The following is a 27,973-nucleotide window of genomic DNA, read 5'->3' on the forward strand; positions in this document are numbered from 1 at the left end:
TGATATTCATAAACCTAAAGTAAAACATACTGAAAGAAAAAATCCAGAGTCATCTCAGAGCAATATCAATAGATACAGCAATTTACAGTGTTGGGACTTTTAAGATCAAAAGGGATCAATTTTAACAAGCTCCTCATGACCATGTCTGTTTGACAAGGTGCAGATGGTTTAAACTAAAATGTAATTGGTAACTAAATTAGAAAATCTGTGCAATGGAACACAATTTTCCAAAGATCAGAACGGGCACTATTCTTTTCTATTAGCCTTCTACTTCCTCATCCTTTTCAACCAGTTTTCCCTCAGAACTACCACGTTCCCTACTCCACTCAAGAACGTGCGTCTGTGTGTGTGCAGAGGTGGAAGTGCACGGCACTTCAAGTTCTCAATGTAGAAGATGACATCCAAATGTTGAATCACTGCCACACAACCCATATACTGTTTTCTGTAGAACACTGGAGTTCATTTAAAGCCCTTGTAGCAAGTGAATTTTATGCGCATGGTGCAAAACACGTTTGAAGAGAGAGATCTTTCTCAAAGTCATTTGCATGTACATGGGGACTGTGTGGACTTGAAACAGAAAAAGGGGCATATGAGTGGCATAGTTCATAATGTAAAATGAAATGCAAGAAGCTCACTGCAGTCTGGAGACACAGTGTAAGTTAATACAGTGGGTACGGATAGTTTTCAGACCCCTTTAAATGTTTCAATTTTTGTTTAATTGCAGCCGTTTGTTAAAATCAAGAAAGTTCATTTTATTTCTCATTAACGTACACTCAGCACCCCATCTTGACAGAAAAAATGTAGAAAGTCCAAATGTCTGCAAAGGGTCTGAATACTTATGACCATGTGATATTTGTGTTTTTCTGTTTGAATTAATTTGCAAAAAAAAAAATTTTTTAATGCCAAGGTGGTTTGCTAAGTGTACATTAATGAGAAATACAATGAACTTTTTTGATTTTAGCAAATGGCTGCAATTAAACAAAGAATGAAAAAATTAAGAAGTCTAAAGTTCAAGGTTCAAGGTTCAAGGTACTTTATTTGTCAAATATGCTCCATGTTAAACAGCACAGATGAAATTACAATCCCCCCAACCCGCAGTGCATAAAAAGAGCACTAAAGAATAACAATATAAGTACTATAGAAAGAAAGTAAACAATAGAAAATACTTTCTAAATACTTTCTGTACCCACTGGAAATACCAAAGGTGGTCCCGGGCACTTTTCATATGTTCTCCAGTACGGCGCGCTTCACTTGTGACTGCAATAGTGCTCAAACATGGAAGTGGACCGCTACTTGTGTTTTTACTCTGAAGCAGACAACCGAAACACGCAGTTCTGATAACGTGTGACAAAGTGGAGGCAGGGAGCGCTTGGGGTGATGGCTCATTCCGTTTGAACAAAAGACGCAATGTAATGCTAATGATTTGATTCCTGTTATGGGAATGTAAATCTGGAATGTAGGTACAAGATGCGTTAAGAATAAAAAAAAAAAATCAATGACCTTGTATAATGGGATACTGTGATAATTACACTTTAATATCAGGTAAATTTACTTCTACTTTGCAGAGCTTCATGACTAGTTGAATAGTTGGGAATATATAATTATTGTTAAATTGATCTCAAACCATGAAAAGATATAAAACCTATTCACATACACTTTGAAAGTAAAAAGCACAGCGTGCACGGAGGAGTGCTGGCGCGAAGGGAGAAACGATTCTGTATTAAAGATTACACACTGTGTGCAGAGGCAAAATACTAATTTAGGATTACTGTTATGAGGGTGTTGTTACAGTGGCGTTTTTCCTAACTTTTCTCTTTTTTTGGCTTCATCTGTATATGATGTAATTCTAAAAGGTTCTGGACGCTTCAAAAAATGTTAGCACGGGCCCATTGCCCTCTGAGCTGCACCATACTGTAGATCTGAAGGTAGAAAGAGGGTCAATGTTTTCATCTGAGAAATAACTAAAACATACACAGTTAGCAGGATGGACTCAGTCGCAAGTGGTTGCCATAGCTGCTGCTTCTTCTTATTTCTGCTTCTTGGCGGATTTGCAAGCCAACTGTGTTCATGCTGCCAGCTGCTGTGTACATACGCAATTGTACTTGGGCAGAGAACTATGCGAGTAAAGTGAGGTCCTCAGAAAAATTTACCTCACATAGAGTTTATAAATTAACCACTGTGACATGACCCATTTGTTTCTCGAATGCGTATAAATCCTCAAGTTTAGCAATTGGAGACGATAAAACTGGAGAGGAGTAACAGGTTAGGGAACGGCAAGTTATCAAAGTCAAAAAGGCCAATAGCAGTGGCTTATTCATTAGCTGTTTTATGAGCCGCTTTTCGCCTTATGTTTCACAGTGTGAGGCTTTATTTAAGAAAGTTGCTGACAACAGCTGTTTATTTATCAAACCATATAAACAAGGAGAGCTTGTGGAGTGTAGCGGACTTGTTGGTTGCTTGCTTGACTCCGGCTGACAGACTGGAGGGGGACCGATGTGTACCACAGTACTTAGAATATCCGAGCTGCTCGTCAGAACAATCCACTGTCACCTCTCAGGGAGGAAAGCCAACATCAATCCTGACTCCTATGCACTGGCCAACAAATACATATGTATGAATGTTAACAGTGAACAAGCTAACAAGTCGAGGTATGGTGAGTGCATACCTGCTGCGTTGTGCAAAAATGTCAACACAATATATGCTGTACAAAATCCCTTTTCTGTTTATTATTCAATAACAGCTCTCGTGAAAATACATGAGCGCCTTGACGACAAAAAGTAAAGGACACTCAATGGCAGTTAGGTAACTGATTTTTTAAAAAAAAGGAAAGAAAAAGAGACAAAGAGGAAGGGTGGTCAAGAAGTGAGAGAGAGACAGTGAGAGCGAGAGAGGGAAAGAAAAAGCAAGAGTCTAGCCTGAGGAGCGGGGGGAGTCTCAGCCATTACATCACTGCTGCAGTGGCTGACAACATTAACATAAGTAACACTCTCGCTCTCTCTCTCAAGGTCTGTCTGTCACCGTAGACACCAACTGCCATAAATACACAAGGTCCTGACTGCATACAAATAAAAAGACTTTCTTTCCCTTACTGTAATTATTAAACACCACCAAATAATGCTTAAAATGTAACATCCACACCGCCATAGAAAATGGTTTCCAACGATTTAGTACCTCCGACATGAAAAAATGGTTATGGTCATTTGCGAGCACATTAAACCATGCCATGATAACATGAAGTTGCAGTGCACCAACTCTCACCGTTACTGCCTCATTGTTACAGAGAAATGTCTTCAGATGTATTTGAAGGAGTAATACCGACACAGATATAAGTGGAATTCAGTTTATATTCAGATTGTGGGAAGGGTTGAGGTGAAGTGTTCAGGTCCCCTTGTTTATCTAACCGCCCTTCTAACTGCAGGGAGTGTCCTTTGTAATGATTAAAGTCACTGGTAAGTTAAGTTCAATGTAACTGTGTCAGGAACATGTCGCTCTGGTTAGGCTTACGGTGAGATGAAGAGATGAGCAGGAAAGGTGGTCAAACAGACCTGCTGGGGAATGCCACTAACTTCTTTTTTATAATCATGAAAGCAGCAGAGGTGGGGAGTCAAAGTAAAGGCTTACATGTTTGTATATCAGATCCTGTCACTGTTTGTGAATGTACATGTTGTTAAAAACAAACATGTGAAGTGTGTGTGTGTGTGTGTGTGTGTGTGTGTGTGTGTTGCGCTATAAAGGAAGGGTGTAAGGGCATATGAATAAACAAAGAGGCTTAACGATCAATACTGGATGTTGTGGTATAAATATTTGATAGGAGGATGTTGGAAATACTTCTTAATACTGTCACTTAAAATCTGTTAAGGCCATCTAGAGAAAACACACTTCAAATTGAGTCTCATTGATATTCTGTGAATGTGTTAATGTGTTTTTTTTACTGATCTTTAACACTAATTGACACATAGATGACCAGTTCAACCATACTTACTTTCCGTACAATAATTTCTTAAATTCACAACAGTGCTCATAAGTTTAGTCTAATTTGATCATGCTTTTGTCTTCATCAACAACCTGTCGGTCAAAACATGAAATATTTGTTCGCACCAACAGAGGGAGGGACGATGTGTGGACGTCTGCCCCAGAACACGTCTTTTCTGCAATCTGATCAATTTGCACATTTTTCCTGCACCACTTTAAATGTATTATTCAGTATTGTGTTTTCTTGTGTTAGTGTTCATCAGGTACATATACACACCTGATGTATTCATTTGAAAACATAAACATAATCCAGAATGTTCTGTGACACATGGTCATAGTAAGTTTCACTGAAATCTTTCATTCACAGAGGGGGCGGGGCAACGTTGATTGACAGACAGACAGTCACCATGGCTACACACTCTCACTCGCCTGCTACACGCTGAATGAGAGGGGGAAAAGAGAGCTGCTGACTGACATCACTTCAAGCAGCATGTATTGAAATCAGAGCTAAAAATAAATGATTGCACTTTATATCTTTTTAAACAAAACGAGTCCTGGATCTGATCGCCTCCCTCCGTTTCATAACGCAGTTTCATTCTCGATTCTGCTCGCAACTGTGAGCTTCGATCGGAGACGCTTATTAGAAACGACAGGATCACACCTCCAATCACTGGCTTTTTGTCTGAGCTGCTCTCAGCAGAATGTTTAGGATGATGTCTCTTGAGTTCATTAAAGGTGCACTGTTTTGCCATCCAAAGTGCAAACCTTAACTCTGCAAATAACTATTTCTTGCATCCTGTCAGTTTGGAAAAATCTTAAACATTTCCATAAAATTGGGATGGAGTACTTTTTACAAGGGAATTTTGACAGGAACCCCCTCGGTTTAACCCAAAGACCACTTTACGTAGACTAGAAAGATATGTGGCATGCCATCTTTTCCATGACTGAACAGTTGAATCCCATTTTAGCACTTTTACGATATTGGGGGTTCTTTTTTATTTTATTTCACACTGACAAGGTTTCCGTTTTTTTACATTTGTTGAAATAACGTCATTGTTGGTACTTTAAGTGTTCGGTTGGAATCTTCAGATGAAGGCAGCCTTAAAGAGCTGAGGGAATACAGAACAACCAACCACAAAAAGAAAACACCATGCCAGACATAATTGCACTGCTTTAACAAAAGAAATAAGAACACACAAAGATCGGAAGTCGTTCAGTCCATCTTTCTCTGGAGAGTTTGCCGGACATTCAGTGCCTCTCTCCTTTAATGTGTCTTGTCCGACGGCTAAAATGTGAGCAGATCTGACAGCGCAAATGAATTTGGACAAACAGACTGAAACTCCAGTGTCTCGTTTAGAAGGATAAATGTGTTGATTCACTCTGCACCTGAGCCATGTGACAGTGAAACTGTCAAATGACTGTTGGAGAGTGTCTAGACATACACAGAAGCACACACGTAGACAGACACAAAGACAGACCACTATGGCTAATGTTTTTTTACACAGATTCACATTCCCCAGCATAAAAGAAAACCGGAGATAAGCAGAGAGACATTCGGCACAGCAGAGAAATGCATCTGTTATTTCTGCTACAGTAAATTACAACAGTGTCTGTATGAATCCAATACAGTGACGCAGCATCTTTGCAGCATCACCCAAAGGCATATGCTGTGAAAAGAGAGAGAGAGACAGAGACAAAGGATGAAATGGCAAAACAAAGAGAGTTATTAAGAAACTCACCTGGTTAGATGGGTTGTTGTCCACAGCTCAGAGGGAAGGATAACATCCGAGACCTGAAAGAGTGAGAGATGGAGAGAGGATAAGGGGAAGGAACAGTATTGAGGGAGAGAGAAAGGGAGAGAGAGAGAGAGATTAGATTTGACTGCTAGTACTTTGGGAGTGCAGTGGCAGGTGGCATTATGTGTAGTACACACACACACACACACACACACACACACACGTACACACTGTCAGTATATCTTATGGACAGATGGAGGGGAAGGGGCTGAGGTTGAAAGTATTGAGAAGACAGTCGGACAAGTCTGGATGATAGCGCTTTCCAATCAGTTGTGGATCTAAAGGAAGCACTGTGTTATCAGCCCGCTGAGAAGAGCAGAGTACACACATGAGAGGCAAAGAGAAAGTGACAGCAAGAAAGGGAGTGCTTATCAGAGGGTGAGCTTGTGCGAGTGTGTGCTTGTTCATGCCACATGTGAAGGATTCCTTCGACAGCAAACACAAAGAGTCAGGCGTCGCTCCCCTTTTCTTCACTCTCTCTCTCTCTCTCATACACACACAAATACACAAACACACAAACACACGCTAGGGTAAATAACACCATGTATCTCCATTTCAAGGATACACAGGTGAACACAAGAGCAGATGCACACTAATTAACCTCAATCCAGCAGCCGCAGTGTGAACATAGTGATAGGCAGAGACACTACAGTTCACGTCGGGTTTCTCTAACAGAGGGCAACGAGTTCAGTGTCAGTGTGGACGGCACTGAACTACTATGACTCAAAACATTCCTGTGAAAATGCAAAGCAGCAAACACTAGTTTATTATTGGATGCTGGCAACAGGTTGATACATACAGTACTTACACAAGAGCCTCTGACATTGAATCAGCGCTTCTCATCTGTGGATAAATATGAATAAGTAATGAAATACAAGGTTGTTTACATAGGCAACGACTATTACATGAAAGTGGAGGCACTTTCTTGATCAAAAAGCCTCTAAATGTCCTATTCATGAAAAAAGATGATTTGTGTATTCTTTGCAGTGGTTGCACATTGATCCCAACAGCTGAATATTTCCAGCAGTGACTCTAAAAGAAAAGTCTCTGCTGTTTGCACAAAGTGCATACCTGCAGAATTAAAAGAAAGAAAAATGTGTATAGGGTTTCACACTGATGAACAAGTTTTTACATACTAACTCATGTAAATACTCTACTGATACTCTGCCTATCTACCTGAATGAGTTTTTGTTGTTTTATGAATTACTGTATGTGTGCACTTTAAAGATCCCATATTATGGTTTTTCCTGGTTTTATATGCTCTTTAGTGTGTTTTTCAGGTGTCCTGTGCAAGTTTCGGCACATCTATTTGCAAAAATTCAAAGTCCACAGAAACGCAGACTTATACCTACTCTTGCTCGCATGAGCAATAGCCGTGTGAAACGCTCGGTCCTGAGACCCCCTCATTGATAACATGTGTGACAGCATTCCCAATATGGTAAAAGGTGCAGGAAACACCAGAGAACAAAGCGGAACGATTGACCAATTACGAGAGAGCAGATTGGCCGACCGATCAGATCAGACTTAGCACATGCGGGGTGCTTGCACTTTTTTTTCTCTTTGTGGGGGATTCTGAGAATTACAGGTATTTGATAAAGCCTGCATGTAGCGGCAGTACATGAAAAAGAAACGGTACATTCAACTTCCTTTAGTAGACACATGAGATATATGAACCTCAAAAAGGGCATAATAGGGGACCTTCAAGGTAAAGCTATTCTAAAAAACATGTTTCTTGAAAGCTAATATCCAAAACCTTTATTCATAAGTTTTCCAAATATATTTGATATTTTCTTCTGATAACTGTTTTACGATTTTTTCTTTGCTAATTCTCAATGCTGATTTACATTGAGTTGCAACATACAAAAGGTGTGAAGGTGATTATCTACAGGGCAGATCATCAAGTACCGTAAATTCCGTACTATTGAGCGCACCTGGATATAAGCCGCACCGGCTAAAAATAAGTAAATAAATGTATTTGTACATATATAAGCCGCACTTGATTATAAGCCGCAGGTGTCCACGCTATAACAAGAGCTATTTACACAGACGTAGGCTACCGGTAACATCCGCAAATACTGTAGCGTCCGTACGGACGTTAAAGGACGACGAGAGCGTTCAAATAATAACTTTTAATAACCCGATCACTGTCGGCCGTGACCACGCCGTTTACAGCAGAGAACAACACACATAACTTGCCGTAACAATCCAACTCTCTCCCCCAGCGTTCTCTCATACAGCCACTCAACACGTTCTCACTGGTGCATTCACTGACTCTCCACATAATCGGAATTATGAACACATTATCAACTACTGACTTTACAACATGAACCGTTACAATACGAAGCCTAGCCGACGGTGTCTGTAACACGGCTGATGAAAAAGATGACCGTAATATATTTCACAAGAAAAAGTCCATCCATTCACTGCCTCAGAATGACTTCATTACTCACTTCCTCAGTCTCTGTTGTCGCTGTCAGTGTCATCTTAACGTGCAGCAGCTCTGTTAGCTTATTTGACAGCCAGGTCGATCGCCTTTAACTTGAAAGCTGCATCATATGCATTTCTCTGTGTGTTTGCCATGATGAGGGTGCGTGCATGAAGCGCAAAATGACTGATATTAAGATCCGACGTGACGAAGTCAAATGTTTTTGCGGCAGAAGCTCATTGTCCCCCATAAAAAATCCATGCATTAGCCGCACCGGAGTAGAAGCCGCAGTGCTCGAAGTGTGAGAAAAAAGTAGCGGCTTATAGTCCGGAATTTACGGTATGTGTGTGAGTTTTCTGCAAAGACTCTATAACTGCCACAAGCACTTTTTATTCACAACGACAACTTTTTGGTTATATACAAACAACAGTGTTGTCAAGAAAAACACATCTTGACCTATTATTTCATAAAGATACTGGGTACTTCATATACAGCTTCAATAGAAAGGGCTTACTTCTTGAGTATTAGATTTATTAAAATAAAATAAAGATATTTTTGGCGGATTTGCAAACCAACTATGTGCATACTGCCACCTGGTGCAACAGAATGTATACATACAGGAGTGTACTAATGCATGGAAAGATCTACTACTGTCACTGCAGACCAGCAGGGGAGAGGGGAGGGGGGAGCAATGGTGCTTGAGCACAGTATGAAACAATCGTGCCAAATGCGAACACACCATAAGGACCTGTGTAAGTTTTGATTTTAGTAAGAAGAAGCTACATAGCCACCTACACATGCCTGTTTGACCTTTTGCTCCTGGATTTGCCAGTGAAACACCAAACCAACAGGTGTTGCAGCGATGGAAGCAGCAAGCAAACTGGTTCAGATATAACAGATTCCACACAACCTTAAATGCCATCGCATTTTTCTAAGAATCTCCATGACAACAAACAGTAAAATTAGGATAAATATTGTTGAAGCTTTTGACAAATGGAGAGGGATTAGCACTATTCAGAGCTGGCTAAACACTGAAGCTTCAGTGTCCGTGACATAGCAAGCTGTGTGCACATCGACTCTCGGGTGTTGGGGACGGAGGGAGACTGTGCTCTCCATGTTTTGAATTTGGACTGCAGTACCCGTTCAAACGCGAGGTGTCAGGGTTACATATTCCTCCTTTAAGACTCACTTGCAAGATTATACTGAATCATTGCCCCCTGTTGCGAAAGGACAATGGATGAGATAAAAATATACATACAGCTTGTGGGGGAGCACAAAAGCAAAAAAAATATGCTTCAGATCACCAACAGGGCATAAATGATGTCAAGCTGTTACACAGCAGGTATAAACAGCAGGGACACTTCTTACATCCAAATCTCTTCTGTCAAATGGACAAAAGATGGGAAACAGACAAATGAGAGAAATCCAGGAAGATACCTGCACTAGGAGAAGATTGAAGAAGGATCTTCTTCATCCAACGAGTCTCCAAACTTATTACACGTGAAAATCTTGTATAAGTGATGAAAATAATTGACGGATGACTAAGGGAAAATATTAGATATGTACAGTCCTAATCTATTCAATCATCACCAACAAAAGAGATGAATGACATGGTATGTTCATCATTACCGCTCTTTGTCAAACAGTACGTCGGCCTGCCACTCAGCGAATCATCATTCAGCGTCTGTGCTTTTTTCACAGCTTCATCAGACTGATGCCACTCTATCTGATCAAAGTGAAGACAGCTCTTGAGGAGTCCAACAGTTCCTTAGGCTTTGCATCATTATCGCAGTGTCTGTGTTCATTTACATCATAACCTCAAAAGTCTAACAATCAGTCATTTGTTACCCTTGATGCCTTTCCAACAAGTTTTCTCATGAAAGACTTTCATGCTAGAAATTGTCTTCCTCTTTCAAAAGGCTACATTTGCAAAACTAAAAATGCACAAACACGATTTTTGTATTGAAGGCCTGTGGTGTACTGCTCTTCAGCACTACAAAGTAAGAATACAGCGCCTCAGAAATGCTTAGGTAGCATTTAATAAGAACAGATAGTACACATGTGCTTATTAATGTGTTTGCCCTTGCAGTACCAAACTGATTGATGGGAACTAAGACCTCATTCAAGGTATCAGCAGGAAGTCCTTCTAAGCCTTCTGCGTTGGCCTGATGTTACCAACAATAGCGACTCTTAATCTGAGCAAATGGTGTTTGACAACGAAGCTGGACTCATGTGACATGGCTTATATGGCAATTACCCAGGTCACTATGTCACGGAACAACCTCAGCTGTTTATAACGTGTCAACAGATTTGAGTTGAATAAGTAAAAATACATGAGGGGAAAAGGAAAATGAATCGTCTTAAAGTAAAGCAGGAAAAGTACTTGAAACTAAAACATATTTGGAGTTAACTCTACGAACACCAGATCTTTTTCGCATCTCTTTCTTCTTTCGCAGACAAAAACCACGTTGAAACTAATCACACAATTACATTTAAAAAAGTGTTGTTTACATTGTCTGCGTTGGAGGGTTCACTCGAAGGACATTTTGTGTATTATATTGTATAACTGCATAAAACACTATTTTATTTGCATAAAACCTCTCAATGGTCTTGGCATTGTTCTGATGATAAAACGTCAAAGTGACTAATTTCTTACTGGAAACCATTTAAAATGTGAGCCCACTTTTCTCATTCATCCTTGTGATGTTTCTTCACAAAAACTTTTGGAAAATAGCCCAAAGACTGGTGAGAGTAAAAACCTCTGTTATAGTTACCAGAAGCAGACGAAGGAGGAAAACAGACAAGCCTTCCTTCTGCCTTCCTAGCATAGCAGCAAAAGCTCATTATGTCAACAGGATATACACACCAGAAGGCAGCATGGCAAAAGCAGGCAAGTAATTGGGGTTTGCAAAAGGCCATGGAGAAAGATAGAAGCTAATCTCAGGCAAGCTTTCCATCCTGTACCTTTGTGACACAGTCATAATTGACTGTTTTGAAGACGAGTGTAAGGATTAAGAATAGGAATAGGAACAATGTTTACTGCCTTGATTCTTCTGATTTGATTTGTTTCAGAAGATTATGCTTTGGTTTTTAAAGCAGATGTGGTAGTGAGCCAATTAGTGTGATGTGTTCAATATATTGGAATATTGAAAATAGATCAATCAATTGTAAAGAGGAAAGCGTACCAGTCCACATGACCAGGGGTGCGACTGCGTTTGGATTGTCCCTCCTATCCACTTTCACTCGCATTTTTTCCTTAACCATGGAAGCAGCTAAGTGGCAGCCATGATAAGAGCCGTTCGAATTCTCTAAAAGTTTTTAAAGATTTATTTTTGGCATTTTGCCTTTATTATAGAGGAAAGTGGACAGAGGCAGAAATCAGGGAGAGAGAGTGGGGAGAGACATGCGGGAGAGGAGCCACAGGGGGGATGCGAGCCCGGGCCGCCCACGTGGGGACGGTAGCCTCGATACATGGGGACGCTCGCACTGCCACTGGGCCACCAGCGCCCCCAAATTCTCTAAAAGTTAAAGAAAGGTGGCTCAATACTTCCTTTATAACCTCCTTTAGCATAGGAAACACTGGACCATCCTTTACGAAAGGAGATAAGTGCCTCCTCACAATTCATCGCAACTTCTAAAGCGACTCGACCCATATCTGAGCATTCACGAAAACTAACAATCTGTCAGAGGAGAAATGTGGAGACAAGCTGCATATTGATTCGACTTATAATTTGTTACAGCCTTTGTATTTATTTCATTTCTTTTTATTGAGGTAAACTCTGAACGTGATTTTGATGTTATAAAACCATCAAAGTGAAGTTCCCTGGTATCTAATAAAGCCTACCTTTTATTTTTATTCACACCCCATGGTTTTTAGTATTTTTTCACCTGTAAGAAGGCACAGGGGAAACATTTTTAGATGAGCTTTTTGTAGTCCATTTTCTGAAAACTGTAGTTCCACCATGACAGACTGGCGTCACTAACCTCCGCCGCCGTCACATCATTATGACGTCACCTAGTGAAAGTGCGGTCGGATTGTCAAAACAACGCAATCGCCTTTTCCTAAGTTCTTTATGAGTTCTCCTCACACCTTTGCAAAGTGGAAAGTGAAAGTAGATAGGAGGGACGATCCGAATGCACCCCAGGTTTCAATGGCTAAAGGCTGGTTCACACGGCAGGATTTTAAAATTGTCGGCCGATTTCCCAAACTTTAGAGACCACACACGGCGATAAATAATCGGAGGTTTCACAGTTTCGGTCGCACAGTGTGTGGTGTGTGGCCACACGGCAACATCAACACACCACACACGAACCGATTTCACTCGCGAACGTCCCCCGATCAGATAGGAAATCTCGCAAACCTCTCGAGATCAAACGTGATTCCAGAGTCAACAAACGGACGAAGAGGATGTAATAGGGGTCGTTTGTGCTGTTTTTATGTGAAAAACATGTTTTAAAAAGAGGCGTCGGTCAAAGGAGCGGAGACAACGGGAGCATGAACTGTACTTGCTACATGATATGGAGGTGAGTAGTTGTTGTTTTGCTCCCGGTGTTTTCGCTACTACGTCACCTCGCTTTCTGATTGGATACGCGTCACATTCAACAGGTTCGTGCTCGTTTTCTCCTCGGGGGACACCGCACATGGTGAGAGATCGGGCCAAAACAATCCAACATGTTGAATATCCCCGATTTGAGATCGGAGCGGTCCCGACATTCTTCCGACCAGACGAGAGCAGTCTGAACACACCACACACGGCAGGATGATCTTATAAGATTATCTTATGATGATCGGGGCGTCCTTAAGATTATCGGAAGGGGAGAATCGGGGCCAAAATCGGCGTAATTATCCTGCCGTGTGAACCAGGCTTAAGTAAGGTGTGTGGGCAAGCTCTTTCTCTCTACACTACTGTAAACTTACAAGTCAGGACATAGAATGAAATAGGCAAGAGTGATTCTAGTGAAATACAAATAAAAAGAGATTGACTGCACAAAAGGGAACCTTAATAATAAAGAATTGAAAGCAATTTCTGTAAATGGTGATATGTTTCAAATTTCAAATATTTTTCATACCATAGAATATCTTTGTGGATTGTGATATTGATCCTATGTGGTATAAGCAGCAACACTGTACAGGTCAGACTAAAACTGCAGCCATATTTATTCAGTGTTTTTATAATGTTATGTCTGTTTTGAATGTGCTTCTGTGGTCTGTTCTGAACCCCCCCTCAGTCACTCTGCAGTTGGGTACAGTGAAGCTACCAGAAACAGATTTGGAAAACAAAAAAGTCCACCATTACAAAAATGTGTAATTTAATTTGATAGCTTTGAAGTTTTTAATGTTTTAACTAGTTGTCTTTTTTGCATTGCACAGCACATGCATATTTACAATTTAGCAGCTTTGAGAACCACTCGGCCACAGGTGCCCGAGTAAGTATTTTTTCTTGTTTATTGGCTGCCGGTCTTTTTACAGCGTTTTGTTGTCAAAGACTTTTCATGTTGCCACCACCCTGAAAAGCAACAACAGTTTATCTTTAGTGGCTTTAAAAAAAAGTGTGAAAAGAAATGAAAAGCACTTTGCAGCTTAAAGTAGCTTTATGTTTACGGACTATGGCTATTCGATGAAAACATTTGTCCGTGGGTTTTTCCCTCATGGTCGTAAAAAAAAAGAAAAACTATGATAGTCCTCCTTTCAAAGTAGCCACAATGCATTAAGTTTGAATTTGCACGGTTATAGGGAGGAGGAGTGTCCTGTTGAAGTGATGTGACTGTTTGTAATAAGACTACCAAATATAAACCCTCATTTCTGTTTGCAAATGAAATAACGAAGAAAATATATAAACTAGAGGGGATGAGAGGGAGTGGACAAGATTGAAAACCTGAAAAGACTCATTCAAATTCAAGTTATGGAAGTGAATTTCCTCTCCCCGCTCTTTCCTAGTTTGATGAATTACATTTTATTGCAGTATTTCAAAAGAGAACAGGGAAGGAGCAGAAAAAAAATGGCAAAGGCTGCAGACGCATTAGAGAATAAATGACTCTAGATTTTTATTTTCCTTTCCTCTGTTTGACTCAGTCCTTCTCACTTTGTCCCCTCTCTGGTCTATTTCTGGCCCCAACAGTATTTTACAGTAAAGAAGACACAACATCACATGTAGGATCAAATGAAACGCTCGCCAGTCAGCTCCAGACTTTGTACAGCTTCAGATGGTGATGCTCTTTACAACATAGCAAGCACTTTCACAGCTTCTTTACGAGCTTGCGTGGGCTGCAACATAAACAGCAGCGCTCATTTATGTTAAAAGCATAGCTAATTACCTCTCCCTTGTATGTGATGTTGCACAACGCCACCAGTGCATGCAAACGTAAGTACACTTATTCTGACTGGCAGACAAACATGTACAGCTACAGTAACGGTCATCAACACTTGTTTTTGTTTCATTTCAAAATCTGTGATCGGACCGATCTTAACTGGTACATCACAGGACTTTATGTGTTCTTGTTCTGGATCGTTGATATATCAGTTCGTATGGGTCAATTCCATTTGTATTGCGGATGATTATGATTACAATTTTCTTCACATTTAAAACAAAAGAAAATACAAATCATACAAAAGGAGAAAGAGCAGAATATCAAGATAAAGACTTCCAAAAACAAGGCACATCACATCACTCAGTTTTTACTTTTTTATTGTCCATCTATCAAACTTTTAGCTCAATTATCCAGTTGATCCGTTCCCACAAATGCACTCTCTAATCTGCAAAGTATCTGTTGTCTTTGTTGCCTTGGCGACAAGTCCCGCCACATCAAGTATATGCCTGGTTGCATGAAGCAGCCACATCACCATTGTCTGATAATATTTGTCATTTAGCTGCTCTCAGCTTAAGTCGACAGTTCTACATACATACATACATCAACTTTACAAATTTTGAATTAGCTCGGTCATAAAGGCTTGGCGCCTGTTTTCAGGCTGTCACTGAATGCAATGAATCACTTGCCTGTATATTTTCAGATTAGGCCTAACCATGGACAGTATAGCCTACGATGTTTATTATATTTGTACAAATAAACATGTTTAAAAGGTTGTAACAAAAACAGTTAATATATATGGACATGTGTGATAGATAGTACCAACAGATTTTCAGTGTGTATGTGTTCATGAGTTTGTTTGTGTACGTTTAAATGAGTTGGTGTGGTTCTGGTTGGCGGGAGAGAGTAGGGACGGTTGCTGTGGGTGGCAATGAGCAACTACACAGTTTCCACAGCAACAACCCGACTCAGTCAGTCTCCATGGCAACTGATAGCAGCATTAGCTGATTCAGCCGAAGTAAAGGTTCATATTTTTTTGTACACTGTCATGACAAATGGATGGTGGACGTAGGGACTCCTGGGGCACATTAGAAAAAAATATCCAGCTGCTTTAAAGCTCCACAAACTACGTGTGTGGAGATACAGTGGAGCAATGGCTCATGGCTGTAGGTGTAATGTGCCAGCTATTAAACAAAGAATATTACAATTAGTGTGGAGTGTGGACAATTACTCTTTGGACGAAGTGGTGCCATAGCATGGAATAAATCTTTTAGCTAAAGGTGAAATGTTTCAACAGTCGTTCCATTTTAAGTAACTGAGGGTGATGTCCACTTCAACATTTGTAATCAAACTAAAATCACATTCATAATCCATTATTTTCTCTCGAAAAGTGTTTCTTCTGGATGTACCGTTACAGTTATGTAATATCAAGAGGAAGACAACGAGTGCATCGGGGTAATTAGTGCTTACTTAGACAAATAAAGAGATTTACAGAGCTCATAGTGTTTATATGCTAATGTGGACCAAAAATGGATTCAAGTAAAATTTTATTTTATACATATTCCATACCCCCGATTGCTCATCTTTTATGAAGAGTAAACACCTGCAGGAGAAAGGTATGAAGGATACAGGGTCAATAACATGGAAGATGTTTGGGGCCAGCAGAGAGCGAGAAATCATTTGGAAATTCATGTAATCAATAAGCAGTGGCCAAAGAGTGTGAAGCTTTACTGTAACAAATGGTAGAGAGCCTCTCTCGGCACCATGTGTAACCCAATTAGCAAAAACACAACCCACATCCTATGGATACAATAACTTGACCTTGGATCTAATTTTCTTTCACTCCCAGCACATTTATCATCGCAAAGAAAACAAGGAGGAGAGGCCGGGTGATGGGATTGAGGTTAAAGCAAAGTACAGGAGAGTAGGGGACAATTAAAGAGCACTCAATGTGAGGTCAAAATGTACTGAATTAAGGGGACAATGAAAAGGGTGTAAGCCAGTTATATCAAGTGTCAAATTTCAACACCAACAATCAGTCTTTTCCAGATGCATGATGTTTCTCCCTGTTCATCTCAATGATTCTTATATTTAATTTGGATCAATTTATCTGCTGCACTGTCATAAGAAAGTTCCTGCTTTTTTCTAGTTGAGAAGCAAAGTCAAACATTAATGTTAATGCTCAGGAACTTATTAACTCCAAATGGGCTAAAGTATACTGAATATTTTATGGCCACATTCCAAATCATAAATAGACCCACCCACAGCTACCCAATTAAAAGAGCCTAAGTGGGACGGTCTTGCAAAGCGTAGGTAATTACTTGTATTTGGCACCTTGTTTTTGTCTTGTTTTTCCATTAGATCCATGAAAAACTATTGCTTTAAAGATTTAGAAAAAAAAAAAAAAAATTAATGGTTTTTTTTTTTCAACAGGTCCTTATGAAGAATGGAATTAACTTCCATTCTGTGTGTGCGCACGCACGTGTGCAAACCACTAAATAACAGTAAGCAGTAATTATCAATGTGATATGATCCCAGCAACACAATTGGATTGGTTGCCATGGGAGCAGAAGGGGTTGCCTCATGCAACAGCTAAGCAAATGCACACTTGGCATCTATGAAATATACACAGGGGAGGAAGGAGGAGGGGAGGAGAACAAAGAGAGGAAGAGGGAGAAATGATCCTGCTGATCTAGTTGTGCATTTCTATACGCGTCTCCTGCAAGAACAGACTATGTATAATGAAAGAGCAGGAAGGGTGAAAACACATCCTTCTTTGGGATTCCTTAATCCCTCAAGCACCTGCTGGAGAAAACAAGAGACACATAAACCCGGGTGCCGCAACACGCAGAGCACTGCAATGAGCAAATCAAAGAGGAGGTGTGTCTGCTGACAGGAGGCACATGGGCTGTAAATGGACATGCAGCTTCACTCTCTGTCTGTGTGAGTGTGTGTGTGTGTGTGTGTGTGTGTGTGTCAAATTTTAATAGGGTAAAGCAAAGACTTTGAAATGTATTTCGAGTCATTTGTTACAAAATATATTTGGTCTGACAGTTAGGTTTGTCTACTTGAAGCCAGACGACATAGTACAATATGGGACGGTTGTAGAAGGGCAAGGCAGATGATGTCAGTGCAGGGTTGAGAAATAACAACATGCCAACGTGTAAGAGTGGAAATTTATTCCGCATCAGTTTAAGCCCTGAAATAAATTTTCTTTGAAATGAAAGAACAATCTGTTTATAGACTGACTAATAAATTACACAGGACAAATAATTAACAATTTTCTGAATCTTGATGAATTTACATTTTAATGATGGTATCAATACTTTCCAAACAACACAAGGGAGCGAGAGAAACTGTGCAAGAACAAATAATGTTATACTCTCTCCATTTTGTTTTCAAACCTCAATGAAAGAAAATAACTCATTTCGTTTAGGCGTTATGCACAGTCAGGGTTATTCTGTTTTAGTCATGTCACAAACAATTAGCAAGTGGTCAAAGCCTTAATCTCTTACACACATTTTCCCAGTAAAAATAGGCCGGTGTGTGTGTGAATATGTGCGTGTGTTCCGTCAGTTCAATAAGACCATCCTCACTGGTGTAATCCTGTAATTTCCTTCAGTAGGTTAGTTCCCACTCTCACTTAATCTTATATAAACCAGCTCTTAACCCTAGTAATTGAATACTGTACATTTTGGGCTGCTGTGTGTGCAGGTTCTTCTATCAGCTACTTGTAAGAGCTCCCCCCTTTTAATGTTTGAATTCAGTCAGTGTGACCAAAATAAAATGCGCACATTTCCTTAAATCCAGTTTAACTTGACAACCGAGTCTGAGAAAGCACACCTTTCACTGCGTCGTGTAAAAGGTGTTACACTGAATATGTAGATAGGAAATGCAAACAGTTCCAGCGTAGTTTTGGGATTGAAGATTAACATATTGGACATTGTAAAAGAGAGAGACAGTAATGTGCCTGTAGGAGAGAAGCTCCGGAGGATGGTACAGGTAGCAACAGACACGGCGACACGAAACACAAAATGTCATGTCCTGTCATGGCTTTTGTGTTGTTTTGGTCTGAGTGCCAGTGGAAGTGTTTAAATGGGATTAGTTAATACTGATGTATCAGCCTCTGCCATCAGTGTTCCAGAAAAATGCTAAGCTAGTCCAAGTCCATTTACCATTTTGCATCTTTTCTTTACATGGCGTTTACATCAATCTGTAGCTCCATTACTCAGAGAATGAAATAGAGATTTTTAAAGGGAAATGGTTCCCCGAACTTTCTGAAGTATTGATTTAAGAGACTTCTTTACCATGTACATGTTGTCTGGGGTTGGTTTCTGTATTTGAGGATTTTACTGACCAGGTACTTTAGCATTACACACAGTCAGATGCAGCACATCTTGTGAAGTAAGGTGCGATTAAAACAGGGGTTTAGCGGGAGCAGATGGTCAAGATTAACGCCTTACAAGGACAGAGCACTTCCCCTCCCCCTGAAGAGTGGACCACAGGTTGATTGAGAGAAGGTGGCACACACACACAAAGACACAACATTGGCCTCTGACAAGCAATGATGTTCCCACAGAAGTTACAGTGGACAACAAAGAATACAGCCGTATTAAGGGTAGAAGTACTATAGTGAACTGGTTGTGTCAAACAAAGGGAACTCTGACATGACAGAAAATGAGAGACCACAAAAGCGGTTCAGATAGCCGAATAAAACGAGATGCATTTTCTAGTCACCGGTTATACTTCACGAACAACGGATGTTTTTGTGTTTTTATATAATAGATGTGACTATGAATGTGTCAAAGGCAAAAAAAAAAAAAAAAAGTACTGTTACATAACTGGAAAAAAAAAAAAAGGTGACTTCCTTCCCCAGAGAGGAAGACAGAAAAGATAAAACGCAACACTTCACAACAAAGAGAGAATAATTCATGTTCCTGTCGCGTGTTTAACTTGAGAGCTTTCGCACTCTGAATTCCCACTGATTTCAGACAAGTTCCGAGGCGTCGATCGCACACTTTACAGAGCGTCTGGTGACACTTCCAGCAATATGGCGGTAAAACGGGGAAGGCCAGCTTGCCAGGCACTGAACTATATAATCAGGAGAACCAGTGCCCAAATGGTGACTCAGCATGTGGTCCATTTTATACATTTTGTGGCTGAACTACCCAATAATAACACATTGAATTATGCCTCCAGTCAAAAATATATATTATTTTCCTTCATCAATTACCCATATTACTTTTAAGAGTGACATATTTCCCCTTCAACAACAACAACATCCTTCAGTATCGTGTTTTAAAGCTAAAGCCTGACATTTTGTGACATAATTAAACAATGATCTTTCATTGACCCCCTGTTGGTGCTAATGTGCCTAAATGCCTCTGTGACTAAGCTGGCATGAATGAATGAACTTTTAAAATGTCTAAGGGTGCATTTATACCTGAAATTCTGAACACAATGTCACAAATTCACACCACGTGTTAATGCTGCTGGGAAAATGGCCATAAAATGTTCTTTTCTCTGGCGTGCTCCTCTCGTCTGTTTTCTCATTAACGTGTAAAACAAAGGAACGGTTTTCTTCCTCTGCAGCGCTGTCATTCAGCAGCCACTGTGTCTGTTTTATGGTAGACCTTAAGGGGCGTAAGCGTCAACCTCTGCGCTCCATCAAGAAAATCATTAAGAGGAGAAGGATGGAAGACAGACGAAGTGGCGATTCTGAAGCTTTTCAAAAGGGATGTGAGATGCAATTATTCTGACAGAGCTTTTAAAAACAGCGACTTATGTAAGCTTACTTAGCATTCAGTGTCTGCCTGTACATTACCTAAGACTGTTACCAAAGCAACAATGTAAAGGGGAAATCTAGCTTGCCAAAAAAAACAGGATGAAATATAAAATGAAATGCATTCCATTAAAACACATTAAACAGGGCTAACACATCTCTAATGAATTCTTCTGGCCACTGCCTGTAAGATTATAGCACCTTGAATGACAGCATTTCTCAGAATATACTCTGCTATCCAACTGTGAGGCCTGATACCATGGCATAAAGAATCCCCGATGGAGACATGAAAGAGTAAAAAAGGAGGAGGGGATATTAGTGTTACAGGACTTATGAGTTTCATTTTTAAACCCTTGTGGACAAAGCAACGGTGGGTGGTGGGTAATGGATGGGTGCTAGGTGGGAGGCTGGCCGTCTTTTTGCATCTTCTCTGGATGATCTCAGGGGTTTCGTTTACACTGTAATGAGCCAGGTGAGTTACAGTCTCTGGAACGCTCACACACTGGAGGATATGATGAACACTGTAAATATCGGACGCTTGCTTGTAATTTGTCTTGCAACAGGCATTCAGCCGTCTCATGTTCGAAAAATGAGACAATCAATGACAAGTCCTTTATCGTAATTGTTCCCAGCACTTTGGTCAATTGCGGTTTTTACTATCAAGTTATTTCCAGCACTTCTACAACGGAGTCTGATTTATTGTGGCAGAACTGTTGTAAACCTGAGGTCTGTCTGACTGAGATTGTTGCGCACACCTCGATGAAGCTTGGCGTTCCGCAGTGCACGCGTTGAAAAGACTCTGAATCGGATGAGCCAGCTTGAAAGAAGCTCCGTGTTACATCACAAAATAATGTGCGACAGATATCAAAGTGAAGACACCAGTGGTGATTTCTTGTTGTTAGTGACACCCACACAAGCACACACTCCTACACTCGGCCTACTTGATCGTGTACACAAACACGAGCACACACTGAAGAATCACACAGATGCAAGCAAGACAAATAACAAACATCCATTCCTCGAGGAGAGGAGAGGAAATAGGTGAGCTGTGACTCACACTTCTGTTTTACCCGGTTCAGCCCACACATGCTTTTCGATGAGCTTGCTATCTGCTCTGTAATGTACTGTTTTTGGGGTGTATAGAAATAGTTACATCCTATAGGCATCAGTCAGTCAGGGGGCTGAAGATAAATCCTCTATTCACAATTTCGTTTTTTTGTTATTTATGGGCAGTATTTATTTATGTCCTATTCGCAGCAGGAATACCATCACAATAAAGCTCTCTCTCAAACCTGTGATGGGTACAGCTTTGAAAGAGAGTCCACAAACACAAGCAACTGCAGCCGTCCTTTTTCTCAGCTGTGTTGCCAAATTTAAGTTGTCTAGAAAGAATTACCGACAGTGAGAAGTCTCACTTTCAGAATCCTGCAGATATTAAAACTACTGAGTTGGCAGGTCAGAGAAAACTTGTGTTATAAGTTTGTCTGTAAAACAAACTGATGCACATTCTGAAATCTACATCACCCAAAAATCATCATATTTAATCAACAACTGTATGAATGAGAAGAAATGTTACTCGACAGCTTTAAATTGATAACAGGACGTAGAATCTCTCCGAGTGTACTTGTTCAGTGGAGATAAATGTGAAAGAAGAAGCACCTTTTTATAATCCAAATTCTGAATGTACTGCTCAGGCATTCAGAAATAAACTGTTGGGAAACTATTCAGAAGTTTATTTTCTTTAAAGTGCACAGAAGTGACTCTGAGAGGCTGTTTTCAATCGATGAGAGTAGCTCTGATTCCGGGATTAAAATTCAGTTGAGACTAGGCCTGCATGAGAACAATATGTGTAGCTTCGATGAAAAGCTGGATAATTCAGGGTTTTCTGTGTCTATCTGCTGTTCTTCATGTTAAACACATGTGCTTGCAGGATCTTGCTCCTGAACCCAAAATAAATCCAACAAGCCTTTTTCTGCCCCACAACCAAATTGGCACAAATAAATTTAAGGGAGCTTCATCTGACCTCATCAGAATGATGTAAAGCATGATTATTATTTCCGGGCTCCAATCGAACAGGTATATCCTGTGATTCTGAGTGGAAAGTCATTGCTTGTCTAAATAAAATAATTTATTGAGATGACTTTTACCATGTTTATTGTGAGTGCTCTAATCACTACATCGATGAAATTGTGAATAATTGTGCAGCCCTGTTTTGGCCACTTTGCTCCCCTCACTGCAGTGGTACTTATGGAGGATCAGTATGCTGCAAACAGCAGTGGTCCATCCTGAACTCAGGGCTGTCAGGAAGACGGATAGAGTCTGGATGTTGGGACAGACTCGAGTGGGTTTGACTTGACTGATCTCAGCCTCCTGCAAACTAAAGGTAAGCTATCTTGACCTACGGACGCCTCGGGGCAAAGAGGGGAAACAATCTGAGTGGAGGAAGAGAATCCCAACAAGAAAGGGAATCTCGCTATGCTGTGAAGCATGGTGGAAATCTATCAGGGGACATAGTGGCTCTCCTTTAGTTGTAAGCCAGATGAGGTCAGTCACATCTGAACTACAGCCAAAATGGAAATTACTTAGCTTAGACGTGTCAATGTGATGGCCAAATCCCTGTCAGGACAGTAAAGTGTACAATATATAAAGGCCTTCCTTTTGTAGTTAATCAATATTTTAACACTGATCTCCATTTATGATTGCACGTCTTTTCTTTTTGAATGATGGAACAGTGGATATTCTAATTAAAAGGAACATTTGTCTCATAGGTACACATTTGAAAAATAGCAGGGAGGCTTGAACGGATATTACGAATTGGGGGAACTTTCAAACCTGTGAACAACTGACCAAGCTTTGAAAGGTGACAACTTAAACAGCTGTGCGTACAACACAGTTGACACAGACCCAACGTCTGCAGCAATGGACCCTGGAACATTAACTGAAAACTCATTATTTGTTCATAAATGGAAAAACAAGGGTCCTTGAATTTACTAAGCATGAAGCCTAACCTGATGTCAACACATTGGATTGTTGCAATCTAGATATCCTTGGCCTTAGCCCTCTACTGAATAACTGCTTCAAAGCAGCTAGCTTATGAACAATGTCAAGCACTTTATCAATGACATGCCAGTTGTTTATGGACTGTGTCTTCCACCTTCATTCTTATTGACTCTCCAACCCTTGGAAAGAGCCAAGATAAACTTCAAGTGCTGTGTCTGTGCGATAGAAGTCGAAATCCAGGATGTCCATACTGGAGAGGTAGCAGTTTGCAGTCACTATATGACTCACGATAAAACACAACGGTTACTAATACATATCCTTACAATATGTTGTTGTGATTGTGCAGCTTTGACATACATGTGAAAGCATACGAACTAAGCATAAGAACCCAAACAACAACAAAAAAAAAACAGGAGCAAAAGAACCCATACAAAAACCCGACCAAGAAACCAGCTGCATAAATCGAGACTAAGAGGAGCAAAGATGTAAGACGATGGAGGCAATAAAAAGAGACTGACGCAATGAGAAATAAAAACAAAAAGAAGAGATAGAAACATATGTTCCACCTCTCCAGATCTAACATAAACACTGTATGGAAAAAGAGAATTTTACCCCAACACTTGGGGACATCGAGTTGAGCTTTTATTTAGAAAATCAGCCGGTTTGAAACCTTTGTGACATTGGTCAGGCCCAGAACATTGGAGTATTTGTTGCTCTACTGAAACTCTTTCTGTTAGGAATTGGTGCAATATAAATGACATTTTATGTGAATCTAGTTTTATATAAGATAGACTGTTTCTATAGTCAAAACAAACAATTCATTGATTAAAGCCAACATTAATCATAGATTAAGAGTTGCAGCCCTGGTTGACAAATAAGTCTTAGCAAAAAGCATAAAAGCACCTTCTTAAAAACTCCACGAGCATGTTGACCAATGAGCTCATCTTTTAAAAACCTTGAGTGCCTCTCCACAGAGAGAGGGAGAGAGATTGGCAGCGAGCTGGCAGACATGCTGGTCGAGAGAGTTGGTACTGCTGCCAAAGCCACCGCAGAGTGTCTGTCTTCTTTCATACAAAGAGCCATTTCCAAAATGTTTCTGTCTCTCTCAAGCACACACACATCAAGCACTGAATGTGACAAGTGAGGACGGTTTTGTCTGTTGTGTGGTCGTGTGTTCTTCTGTGTGTGTGTGTGTGTGTGTGTGTATGTGTGTGTGTGTGCAGTCCTGCTGACTAAGTATCAGGATTAGGTTGTCTCATTGGCACACAAGGTTTGACCTGTAGGTCAGCTTTACATGCCGCTTGTACTGCAAAGTGTGAAGTTGCCTGCTGCAGTACTATCTTTGCTACCTTTGCTCGTGTCTGGACTGCTCACTCTGGCAGCTGACTGCACATTTGGGAGAGTAACTCGTGATCACACAACAAATCCCCAGTTTAACCTAATTATGTAGGTCTAAATGATCTTAACAGGAGGTTAAACCAGGTGAATGCTATTTATAAGAGGCACCTTGACTATTTAATGCTAATCAACTATCATCATCGCAACAAAAAAAACCCTAATATTTAAACTGACAAAACTCTGCTGATGAAGCCAGCAGTCTCCCCTGCAGGTGGTCCAGAATGCTGCCAACAGGATCCGGACTGGCTCACAGAAGAGAGACAATGAATTCCTCTGTGCAAGCTCCCCTTCGCGTGTTACATTAAACAATTGGTTTTGAAGGTTTAGGGTTTTTTTTAAACTCAAATATAAAGTCTTTCATTCCCTTCCCTCCATGTTTTTTTTTTGTTAAACTGGCAAGCTAAGAACAACCCTTTTAAACCAACATTTTAGGCAAAGCAAACACATACCTTGTGCTAAATTTATTTACAAAAACCTATTACTGCTATTCACTTGCATCCTTCAACACTTTTGGTGTACAAGTTGAGTTCATTTGATGCACAACGGAAAAAAACAGGTCATGAAAAAGACCATAAAGAAAACCAATCAGTTCTCCCATTAATCCTCCGAGTCCTTGAATGCAATCTTCAAGCCAACTAGCTGCAGAATCAACTTCAGACAACACAAGCTCAGATATAGATCAACCATGCATCACCTTGACATCTGCACCTTCTGCCGATGTCTGTGCATCTAATGAATACTTAATGATTATATACTTACTCCCAAATGACTTCTGTAAATCAGCTTGTATCAAGGAAGTTCATGACGAGTCCTGCCTTGTAATTAATATTCCTTCTTGGTCAACTTTAAATGGTGACAAATAGTCTTTGCTGTGAGTGCTTTCTTAAATGCACAATGCATAACCCACTATCAAACAACCATGAGAAATTATGACAATGTTATGTTTTTTTTAAGAAGGAAATAACACTTTTTTATTCAAATATCATTAAAAATAATAATAATGTTGATCATATCATGTCAGAAGATTACCAGGTTTCAAGACAGCCACACAACAAAATAATGTCCTTTCCTCTCATTTGCCATTTCATTACTGAACGTCAGTCTACAAGAATGAAATGGCCAACGCATGAGATGAAACATCTCCTTTATAGAACCGCTAAAGAAGACAAACAGCTTGGTCTTCCAGGGGTATAAGCCCGCTCCCTCAGTGAGGAGGAGCCCATGAGCTGCATGCCTTGAATGTATCAGGCATTTAAATGTAACTGCACACACAAAAGGACAGAGGGAAAATCAATAGCACAGCCCCTGTATGCAAATGAGACATGACTGAAGCCAACAAATGTTTGAGACATGCACCATATTCAAGCTCCTGTTAGGTATTCAGGACGATGAAATCTGAGGTGTTAGAGCCCACCCTGCTTTAACTGCATTTCCCGTGTTGGATTGATGATGAAGCAGATGCTCAATATGATTTTTTTTTTTTTTTTTTTAAAGATCACATTGTAATATAGCTGCAGCTATCAATTATCAAATGACATGAAATGAATCACCACAAATGGAGTTAATGTAAATTTTATCTCTACAGTTATGTTGACAAGCTAAGCATGCAAATAAAGGGCTTTAATTTGAATGATCAATCAGAGAGGCCAATGACTCAGCACCTCTATTTGCACCCTTTCCTCCCTCTCTTATTCTAATGCATTACTCAGAATATAAACCACAATTGTTATTCGTTTGCAATGACTTTTTTCCCCACAGTGACCTCCTGTTTAAGCCATCTTTAATGAGTGAAAAGCTTACTAAAGGCTGGTAGCCATGCACTGCCACCGCAGCATCGCAAGTCCCCGAAGTGACCGCAATACACAGAGCCTCTATCTAGTACAATGCTGACATTATCCTATCAAGCAGTCATCAAAACAAGCACTTAGGTGCGTAATTGGACCAACAATTGGCAATCCAATCAATCAGGCTTACCTATTTCAGAGATTTGGTTGCAGATCTTTTGCTCAGCTGTGTTGTCATGTCACACTAATTCCGCAACAGCGCTCATGTAAACCGGGCTGAAATCAGAGATAAAACAGCACACACTGGTAAGAACCCAAAGCAAATTCTCCTGTAGGCGAACAATGCGTCCTTTCTCCATCCACACAGAGAGGGGCACCTCATCATTTCTGCTTCAGTGCCTGCTGAATTGCTCATTCAATGATAGGCGAAAGACTCCCAGTGACCGCCAAAAATCACAAACGTTTGGCATAGCCATCTCCATTCATACACAAACGCATATAAGAACAAAATGAGTCTTTTTTCCCCCCCTTTACCTGTTCGGCGCAGTGTCTTTCAGTGCAACTCTGGGTCTGTCGGACACAGGCTCCGCAGCCGACATTTACCGTAATGACTGTAAGAGACGCTCAAAACGTTTGTGCTCCAGTGTTTACGGTAGAACGCTTCCGGCGTTTTCTGGAGAAAAACAAACACAGAAACAATTAAAATAAACAATAGGCTGCTATAATTCAGACTTGAACATTTTGTAATCTGTCTTTTTTCATTTTTTATGTTTGGCATATAAAATTAACACACATTGGGCATCATTAAACGAGGTATTTACGTTATCCACGTCAGCTCTTAAAATTAGGCTACTCAAGCCATACCTGCAAAATTTAATGGAATTAAAATGATCTGATTAAAAAATAAAAAAAAAATAAAAAGTTACATACCCTCAGTTGGATATTCATCTCGAAGCTTTTTGTATGTGCTTCTTTGTCTGCGAAATGTCTCCTCAGGTAGCAGCCTATAATCAATGCTGCCGCGAAGACAAAACACAACAGGTGTACTCAATACAAATGCGTTAAGTTTGTGCTGACGGTATTGTTGTAACGCTTACTGATCACTTTCCTCAAATAACATCATATTGTATTTATTTACCCTATTGTTGTGTAGTTCATCAATTCAGTTTAAATAACCCCTTTTTTCAGGGGGGGTTTTTATCCAGCTTACCGGATATTGAACAGCTTTCATTGGAGTTACTTTCAAACTAAAAGTACTTTAAGTTAGAACGCTATGATCCACACTGTTGATGTTACACTTTTCAAGTTGCCCTTGCATTACAGTAGATATCCAAGAGCACCATCCAGAGTGCTTCTGCAGTAGTTGCAACCAGATAAAATACAATACCAATAAAGTCAGCTATCGAATTATTGTTAAAAATCACAACAAAAACTATTGCTGTGCTATGTAAGTCAAAATGTACCATTGGTTAATTTCTTTAATTCTAGTTCATTGTTTGAATGTATGATC

At 40.1% G+C, this 27,973-nt stretch overlaps 1 protein-coding gene across 12 annotated transcripts in view; it reads right to left on the minus strand.

Annotated features, from left to right (window-relative positions):
• The window catches only part of map2 (microtubule-associated protein 2), an 83,508-nt gene extending 56,370 nt beyond the window's left edge, over window positions 1-27,138 (minus strand). For 10 of the 12 annotated variants that reach the window (XM_079357740.1, XM_079357749.1, XM_079357738.1 and 7 more), the window contains exons 1-3: window positions 26,998-27,138; window positions 26,654-26,739; window positions 5,712-5,764 (exon numbers count right to left, since the gene is read on the minus strand). The gene's annotated coding sequence lies outside the window, so the exon portion shown is untranslated. Of the gene's footprint in view, window positions 1-5,711; window positions 5,765-26,653; window positions 26,935-26,997 lie in introns of those variants that run through there. The other 2 variants (XM_079357743.1, XM_079357742.1) reach the window with 2 other exon arrangements.
• Between the last annotated feature and the right edge of the window lie 835 nt (window positions 27,139-27,973).

Source organism: Symphodus melops (genome assembly GCF_947650265.1).
Source record: "Symphodus melops genome assembly, chromosome: 12".
NCBI classification, from domain to species: Eukaryota; Metazoa; Chordata; class Actinopteri; order Labriformes; family Labridae; genus Symphodus; species Symphodus melops.